This window comes from Oncorhynchus tshawytscha, linkage group LG33 (genome assembly GCF_018296145.1).
Source record: "Oncorhynchus tshawytscha isolate Ot180627B linkage group LG33, Otsh_v2.0, whole genome shotgun sequence".
NCBI lineage: Eukaryota > Metazoa > Chordata > Actinopteri > Salmoniformes > Salmonidae > Oncorhynchus > Oncorhynchus tshawytscha.
Window position 1 is genome coordinate 21764467 of NC_056461.1, and position 9040 is coordinate 21773506.

The following is a 9040-nucleotide window of genomic DNA, read 5'->3' on the forward strand; positions in this document are numbered from 1 at the left end:
GAATGCCGACATTTGTTTGTTTTATCATGTGGCATTCTGCCGCTTAATCAAAAGGGATGGGTCGTGAATGATACCCTGAGCACTCAGATGGCCAAACGAACCCTCCTCGCTGCAGTAAATGTGTCTGTTGGTCAGATAGGGCAGATTAATCTCAGCCTTGCCAGCCCCCCCCCCTCTCTCAACACAGTGGGATGTGTGGGTGTTTGTAGCACGGAGTAAATGGGTACCTTGCTTGATATACAGTATTAACACATTGCAGGTGCAGGACAGAGGTGTGAAAGGCCTTTGAACATTTTATTGCTATTGAGGTCATATTCCTCGTAATCATAATTCTTAAGATAAAAACCACTGATCCTAAAGTAGGCCAATACCACAGCTATAGGAATGTAGTCAATGGTGTAGGAGCCGGGGTGGAACAGGGGGGACATGTCCCCCCCAATGTTAGAAGCAACACTTTTATGAAAACAATAGTAGCCAGATTTGTTGAGGGACTTTTATATTGAAAAAGCCTCCTCTGCCGGAACATGAGAAACTTCCCCCACCTCCACTGACTGCTTCGTTCTCATGCTGCGTTCATAACCAAGTGGGAAGGTGATAATTACCAGTTGTGAAGTTGTAAATACCAATTAGATGGGATTCATGTTCTTTGAACTTGTTGAGAAACGCAGATTGGCTAATGGCCAACAAACTGCTTCAACCATGAACTAAAAGTACATCATTCTTGTACAGAGCCTTCAAAAAATATGAATGATTCTTGAATTATGGACTAAATAGATTTTTTTTTCACCCATCGACACACAATACCCCATAATGACAAAGTGAAAACTTGTTTTTGGAAATGTTAGCAAATATATTGAAAATTAAATACAGAAATATTATATTAGTAGTCACACCCCTTTGCTATGACACTCCAAATTGAGCTCATGTGCATCCAATCTCCATTGATCACCCTTGAGATGTCACTACAACTTGATCAGAGTCCACCTGTGGCCAATTTAATTGATTGGACATGATTTAGAAAGACACCTGTCTATATAAGGTCCCACAATTGACAGTGTATGTCAGAGCCATGAGGTCGAAGGAATTGTCCGTAGAGCTCCGCGACGGGATGGTGTCGAGGCGCATTGAAGGTCCACAAGAACACAGTGGCCTCCATCATTCTTAAATGGAAGAAGTCTGGAACCACCAAAACACTTCCTAGAGCTGGCTGCCTGGCCAAACTGAGCAATCGGGGGAGAAGGGACTTGTTCAGGGAGGTGGCCAAGAACCTGATGGTCACTCTGACAGAGCTCCAGAGTTCCTCTGGGGAGATGGGAGAAACATCCAGTAGAACAACCATTTCTGCAGCACTCCACCAATCAGGCCTTTATGGTAAAGTGGCCAGACGCCACTTCTCAGTAAAAGGCTCAGGACAGCCCGCTTGGAGTTTGCCAAAAGGCACCTATAGGACTCTCAGACCATGAGAAACATCTGGTCTGATGAAACCAAGATTGAACTCTTTGGCCTGAATACCAAGAACCACGTCTGGAGGAAACCTGGCACCATCCCTACGGTGAAGCATGGTGGTGGCAGCATCATGCTGTGGGGATGTTTTTCAGTGGCAGGGACTGGAAGACTAGTCAGAATCGAGGGAAAGATGAACGAAGCAAATTACAAAGCGATCCTTGATGAAAACCTGCTCCAGAGCGGTCAGGACTTCACACTGTGACAAAGGTTCGCCTTCCAACAGGCACACAGCCAAGACAGTGCAGGAGTGGTTTCAGGACAAGTCTCTGAATGTCCTTGAGTGGCCCTGCCAGAGCCCGGACTTGAACATCTGTAGAGACCTGAAAATAGCTGTGCAGCGACGCTCCCCATCCAACCTGACAGAGCTTTTTTTTTTTTTTTTTTTTTTTTAAAACTTGGAAAGATTTCTAAAAACCTGTTTTTGCTTTGTCAGTATGGAGTATTGTGTGTAGTTTGATGAGGGACAATTACAATACATTATAGAATAAGGCTGTAACGTAACAAATTGTGGAAAAGGTCTAGGGATCTGAGTACTTTCCAAATGCACTGTATGTGTGAGTGTGTGGATAGGGGTTGAGTCAAAGGATCACTGATAAGATTCACACGGGTCGGAGCTGCCACACGAATCAATGACTGACAACACAGATGCCACAAGCCAGAGATGAGACGGGACCATGCAGAGGAAGGAACTCAGATTTCCTTTTGCTTCAACACCTCTCATATTTTTTGTAATTTTCTTTCAGAAAACAGCTGTAGCCATACCACTGAAATCACAAGCCAGCTACTACTTGCTAGCTTCATTGACAAACACGTAGCTAGTTAGCAAGTGATTTTCGGCACTGATAAACAGTGTGTAACTTGTACGTTTTTAAGATAGTTTGGCAGCTTGCAGATGATGAAGTTGTAGACATGTTATTGTTCTCAGAGATCATGTCCTGAGAGTACATACAGACTTTCCCGACTCAATAGACTGTACAGTATATGCAGTGCACTGACTAGTTTCTCAAGCACATATTTTTAACTTGAGAAATACTGCATTAAACACCTTATTTAGATGTAAAATTTCCTAACTAAGGCCTCCTTGGCAAAACAAATTCTGAACTGCCGACGGTGGTTACTTCCCTTCAGGACGGCCCCTCCACCACCACTCTGGTGCAGGACATGGACCCAGTGGACCTTTCAACTCCTCCTCTACCAGGGCTGTAGCCAGGGTCTGAGTCTTAGTGAGGTCTGGAGGGACATTTTAAGAAAGTTCAAGCTCAATTACTGTATTTCTATACAGTTTAAAAACTGAAATGCTATTTGGAGATAAAAAAAAAAACAAGCAAAGACTACCCCAACCATTATCACATTGGTTGCTGTAGCTTCATTCACTTCAGTATGATCTACAAACACATACCCTATTACCTATCAAATTAGCTGCTGTACTCACATTGACTCAGCACAGGGATTCAAAACAATCATTTGATACGTATAGAGGGATCTGTTAGCAGAAAAATATTTTATTAACAAAAGGTAAGCAAATACGCTTGCTTTACATAACCTTTTGTTGTTGTTGCAGTTTTACAGCTAATTTCCTGCAATTATTCACATTTTGCCGTGACTCATGACATGTTAATATGATATCTGAGTGAGAGTGACTAACAAAATACATGGGGGATCCCTGGAGGTCAGGGCCACCTGGAGGTCAGGGCTACTGTGACCCGCATTCCCTGTCGGTAAAGTTTAGAAAGCTGGCTAGACTTAATAAACTCATTTACCTATCTAAAAATATTTAACTGACATGGGCTAATTGTGTGACTGCATGTCAGTAAGTGACATGTAACAAGAAGAAAACTGCTGGTGCACAACCAAGTATCGAAAATGCATCTTGTGTATTATACTATTATAGCAGCGGGAGGTCCGGGCTCACTGACAGACAAGCAACAGAGACAGACATGGCTGTGTGACGTGTCACAACAAAGGCTGCTCTCACTTTGGGAAGGGATTGCGGACCTTCTTCCTCCTGCTGGGTGGAGGTTTGCCTCTGCTCTCGGCCCATGTCTCGCTGGGCTATGGCTGGGGCCCTCCACGGGGCATGAAGAAACCAGTCTCAGGTGGAGAACAGAGCCATAGATACATACGAGGACACTGAGGTCTGGACCTCGATAATATAAATAAAATAAAAACTCAGTCAGGGTCTCAACTTACTGTTAAGAATGCAAAAAACATTTCCTTAGGTCTTTCCTTCCTGTACAATCCTGTATTGCACAATTGCATCATTACATGCCATTAAACACTTAAATTCTTAACACTTTCAAAAAATGTTTGGGGTACAATGTAATCTAACCTCGCTTCAGCTCTCAGCACAGACTGTGAAACTGTGTGTGTTAGTATGAGAGGGGACGGGCTGGATGTAGCCAATCAGAATCAAGTGAATCGATGGATGAAATGTCTCTAGCTGAATCCTGGGAGAAGACCGTCTCCAGAGAGAGGGCTGCTCTGCCCGTTACTGCTTTTACACATCCTTACTTGCTATCGTTGCCTTCTTTGATCAATGTTGATGCCCGGTTTTGTGATGCCCGTAAAGGCATATACAGTACTAGTAAAGAATATGGACACACCTACTCATTCCAAGGTTTTTCTTTATTTTTACAATTTTTTACATTGTAGAATAATAGTGAAAACATCAAAACTATGAAATAACACATACGGAATCATGTAATAGCCAAAAAAGTATTACACGAATCAAAATATATTTTATATTTGAGATTCTTCAAAGTAACCATCTTTTGCCTTGATGACAGCTTTGCACACTCTTGGAATTCTCTCAACCAGCTTCATGAGGTATAGTCACCTGGAATGCCTTGTTAAAAGTACATTTGTGGAATTTCTTTCCTTCTTAACGCGTTTGAGCCAATCAGTTTTGTTGTGACAAGATAGGGGTGGTATACAGAAGATAGCTCTATTTGGTAAAAGACCAAGTCCATATTATGACAAGAACAGCTCAAATAAGCAAAGAGAAACAGCAGCCCATCATTACTTTAAGACATAAAGGTCAGTCTATCTGGAAAATGTCAAGAATATTGAAAGTTTGTTCAAGTGCAGTTGCAAAAACCATCAAACGCTATGATGAAACTAGCTCTCATGAGGACCACCACAGGAATGGAAGACCCAGAGTTACCTCTGCTGCAGAGGATAAGTTCATTTGAGTTAATTTCACCTCAGATTGCGGGCCAAAATAAATGCTTAACAGACACATCTCAACATCAACTGTTCAGAGGAGACTGCGTGAATCAGGCCTTCATGGTCGAATTGCTGCAAAGAAACCAATACTAAAGGACACCAGTAACACGAAAAGACTTGCTTTGGCCAAGAAACACAAGCAATGGACAATAGACCGGTGGAAATCTGTCCTTTGTTTGATGAGTCCAAACCAAATTTTTGGTTCCAACCGCCATGTCTTTGTGAGACGCAGAGTAGGTGAACGGATTACCTCCGCATATGTGGTTTCCACCGTGAAGCATGAAGGAGGAGGTGTGATGGTGTGGGGGTGTTTGTCTGTTGACACTGTCAGTGATTTGTTTAGAATTCAAGGCAGCATGGCTACAGCATGGCTACCAAGGCAGCATTAACCAGCATGGCTACCACAGCATTCTTCAGCGATACGCCATCCCATCTGATTTGCACTATCATTTGTTTTTCAACAGGACAATGACCCAACACACCTCCAGGCTGTGTAAGGGCTATTTGACCAAGGAGAGTGATGGAGTGCTGCATCAGATGACCTCGCCTCCACAATCACCCGACCTCAACCCAATTGAGATGGTTTGGGATGAGTTGGACCACAGAATGAAGGAAAAGCAGCCAACAAGTGCTCAGTTCATGTGGGAACCCCTTCAAGACTTTTGGAAAAGCATTCCAGGTGAATCTGGTTGAAAGAATGCCATGAGTGTGCAAAGCTGTCATCAAGGCAAAGGGTGTCTTCTTTGAAGAATCTAAAATCACAAATATATTTTGATTTGTTTAACACTTTTTTGGTTACTACAAGTTTCCATATGTGTTATTTCATAGTTTTGATGTCTTCACTATTATTCTATAATGTAGAAAATAGTTTAAAAAAAGAAAAACCTTGGAACGAGTAGGTGTGTCCAAACTTTTGACTGGTACTGTATATATATATATATATATATATATATATATATATATATATATATATATATATATATATATATATATATACACACTACATGAACAACAGCATGTGGACACCTGCTCGTCGAACATATCATTCCAAGGGCATTAATATGAGCTGGTCCCCTCTTTGCTGTCATAACAGCCTCCACTCTTCTGAGAAGGCTTTCCATTAGATGTTGGAACATTGCTGTGGGGACTTGCTTCCATTCAGTCACAAGAGCATTAGTGAGGTCGAGCACTGATGTTGGGCAATTAGGCCTGGCTCGCAGTCGGTGTTCGAATTCCTCCCAAAGGTGTTCGATTGGGTTGAGGTCAGGGTTCTGTGCAGGCCAGTCTAGTTCTTCCCTACCAATCTCGACAAATCATTTCTGTATGGACCTCGCTTTGTGCACAGGGGCATTGTCATGCTGAAACAGGAAAGGTCCTTCCCCAAACTGTTGCCACAAAGTTGGAAGCACAGAAGCGTGTAGAATGTCATTGTATGCTGTAGCGTTAAGATTTCCCTTCACTGGAACAAAGGGGCCAAGCCTGAACCATGAAAAACAGCCCCAGACCATTATTCCTCCTCCACCAAACATTACAGTACAAATCAAACTTTGTCACATGCGCCTAATACAACAGGTGTAGTAGACCTTACCGTGAAATGCTTACTTACAAGACCTTAACCAACAATGTAGTTGAAGAAAGAGTTAGGAATATATTCACCAAATAAACTAAAGTTAAAAATAATAAAAACAGAAAAATGTAACACAATAAAATAACGAGGCAATATACAGGGGGTACCAGTACTGAGTCAATGTGCGGGGGTGCAGGTTAGTCGAGGTAATTTGAACATGAGTCGAGGTAATTTGTACATGTATTGGGGCAGGTAGCGTTCTCCTGACATCTGCCAAACCCAGATTTGTCCGTCGGATTGCCAGATGGTAAAGCATGATTCATCACTCCAGAGAACGCGTATCCAATGCTCCAGAGTCCAATGACAGCGAGCTTTACATCACTCCAGCCGACGCTTGGTATAGTGCATGGTGATATTAGGTTTGTGTGCGGCTGCTCGACCAGGGAAACCCATTCATGAAGCTCCCGATGAACAGTTATTGTGCTGACATTGCTTAAAGAGGCAGTTTGGAACTCGGTAGTAAGTGCTGTAACCGAGGACAGACGATTTTGGCACTTGACGGTCCCGTTCTGTGAAATGGTGTGACCTACCACTTTGCGGCGTAGCTGTTGTTGCTCCTAGACGTTTCCACTTCTCCACTTCACAATAACAGCACTTACAGTTGACTGGGGCAGCTCTAGCAGAGCAGAAATTTGATGAACTGACTTGTTAGAAAGGTGGCATCCTATGACGGTTCAAAGGTGAAAGTCAATTAGCTCTTCAGTAAGGCCCTTCTACTGCCAACGTTTGTCTATGGAGATTGCATTGCTGTGTGCGCGATTTTATACACCTGTCAGCAACGGGTGTGGCTGAATTAGCCAAATCCACTAATTTGAAGGGGTGTCCACATACTTTTATATATACATTGTAGTTGTGTAGAGAGAGATTGATTAATTTCAGTTTGACCTTTCATGCCTAGTTTTATAAATGTTATTATGTTGCTGGTTATTGTTACAGTATAATAAATGTATTACAAATATTATTTTTTTAGTTTCAAACAATAAAGTATGCAGAGCAGCAGAAGTAACAATCTGCTATAGGGAAAGTAAGACTAATATTAGGAAATTAATCATACAGTATCAGAGAAAGACTACAAAATGGTTGTTTAAATTAATATATCCACATAGACAGTCACTGATTGGAGTTTACCAGAGTAAGTGCCCCTCTACAAGGCCCCTCTTAGCCTTGTAAATTTGCCTATTTGTTAGTTAAGATTTGTCTGTATCCTTTTCTCAAAAGTAAAAAAAAATAAAGAGCATTTAAAAGGTGTTTATCAAACAAATCTTCCCAGGGGGCTGATGGCCCCAATCAATGTTATACTCTCCTACGCCCCTGCCTATAGTATAGTTACAGACAGAGACTGTGTGACACACAACACTTTAATTAAGTTAGAGGATATCTCTCTCTTTACCCCGCTGGTCAATCTGTCTTTCTGTCCTTCGTTTCCCCTGTGTGGGAGGCCGGTGTTCTGGGGTAAGAAGCTGGGAAAGTCCCATGATTTATGGCCTACTGCAGGCCTGACTGCCTCTCGCCTCAGCGAGGTTAGCAGTGAGGGTAACGAGGGTTGATTGCTTCGCTCTATTCTCTTATTTGGGAAATCCTATATTGTTCATTGGGATTTATTGTCACTCTCATCCTCTGCAGTTTGTGATCTGATTAACATCATATTTGGGAAAGGGAAACAACTTTGAGTGCATTTTATTAGTTTGATTATTACATTGTGTGGTTCAGATGTTAATAATTAAGCAATGCAGAGAGAGAGAGTTATGGAGATTTTATCATCTGTCTCACATGGTAGACTTTCATTTCCCTGTTATATTTTTTTCACTTTTCACCTTTAGAAGAGCACTACATGCACCCCATAAAACTATAAACACCTATTTATACACTGGACAAACCCAAGAGCTAAACTTGTGATTCTTTATTTAATTTCCTCAGAACTTAAATGCAACTCCTTATAGATTTCCTCATTTCAGTAGAAAATATATGAAATACTTTTTTAGAATCCATTTCAATAATACGTTCATCTTTACATTACATGTTTCTCTGCTTAGGTAGAGTGATGACCACTATTGCTTTCAAGTGTACCAAAGCAGCAAACCACAGTGAATATGGATGGATCACACTTGTGCATGGTCTACAAAACCCTCCATACTCTATGCTGACTGTTGAATCACCTTGAGGTCCAGTTGAATACTCCTGCTCTCGTTTTGCCTCAGATGGAGGATCAACAGACTTCGGGTTATTAAAGCCAGCCAAGCTTACATGGAGAGCACGGCACACGGCAGAATATTGTGACTCAAGGCCAGAGGAGGAGGTTTGTTTTTATCATGGCAAAGCACCCAAATCATGTTGGTATGAAGAGGGCTATATAAATGCAAATTGTATTGGAGATCTATTAGAGTCCTGGAAAAGGGTTGTATGTAAATGTCTATAAGACCACAGTGGAGCACTCAGCCCAGGCAGATTAGTATGGGCTGCGATAAAAGACAAAATAGAAATAAAAAAAATGGAATTGCCTTGTGGTAAATCATGGTGAACAAGGTGAGAACTTCACTGAATGGTTGAGGTATTCTATGTGATTTATTGTATATGCAAGAGAGATGTATTGAAGAGAGATTGTTGTAAATGCGCCAGTGTCAGAGATTGTTGGGTGCAGTTCATAGTATTTGCTTTACTACGGAAAGAACTCTCATGCATAAA